Source organism: Arachis duranensis, chromosome 5 (assembly GCF_000817695.3).
Source record: "Arachis duranensis cultivar V14167 chromosome 5, aradu.V14167.gnm2.J7QH, whole genome shotgun sequence".
NCBI lineage: Eukaryota > Viridiplantae > Streptophyta > Magnoliopsida > Fabales > Fabaceae > Arachis > Arachis duranensis.
Window position 1 is genome coordinate 67,633,084 of NC_029776.3, and position 553 is coordinate 67,633,636.

Here is a 553-nt window from a genome sequence, read left to right on the forward strand (position 1 = left end):
GAGAGGAGGGTTCTTGGTTCATACATAAACCCAACCTCTGGGAATTGTGGTAGCAGCATTCAGAAACAACCCATTCAGGCCAACAATTTTGAACTCAAACCACAGCTAATATCACTGGTGGAGGATCATTGTTCATTTGGTGGGAGTGCTAATGAAGACCCAAACCAACATCTCACAAAATTCCTGAGAATTTGCGACACTGTGAAGTCCAATGGAGTCCAAGAAGATGCCTATAAACTGCTCTTGTTCCCATTTTCACTTAGGGACAAGGCAGCTAAGTGGCTGGAATCATTCCCAAGGGGGAGCCTAACAACCTGGGATGAGGTGGAAAGCAAGTTTCTGGCACGTTTCTACCCCCCACAAAAGGTCAATAGACTTCGATCTGAGGTTCAGACTTTTAGACAACAAGATGGTGAAACTCTCTACGAGGCATGGGAGAGATTCAAGGATTTGACAAGGAAATGCCCACCAGACATGTTCCATGACTGGGTGCAATTGCATATTTTCTATGATGGACTTTCTTATGAATCAAGGAAGGCTGTAGACCATTCAT

General features: G+C 44.5%; 1 non-coding gene across 1 annotated transcript; it reads right to left on the minus strand.

Moving 5' to 3' along the window:
- Window positions 1-372: 372 nt before the first annotated feature.
- LOC127748090 (small nucleolar RNA R71) lies at window positions 373-476 on the minus strand. The gene has a single exon (XR_008010033.1). It is a non-coding gene; the product is annotated as a small nucleolar RNA R71 (small nucleolar RNA).
- Between the last annotated feature and the right edge of the window lie 77 nt (window positions 477-553).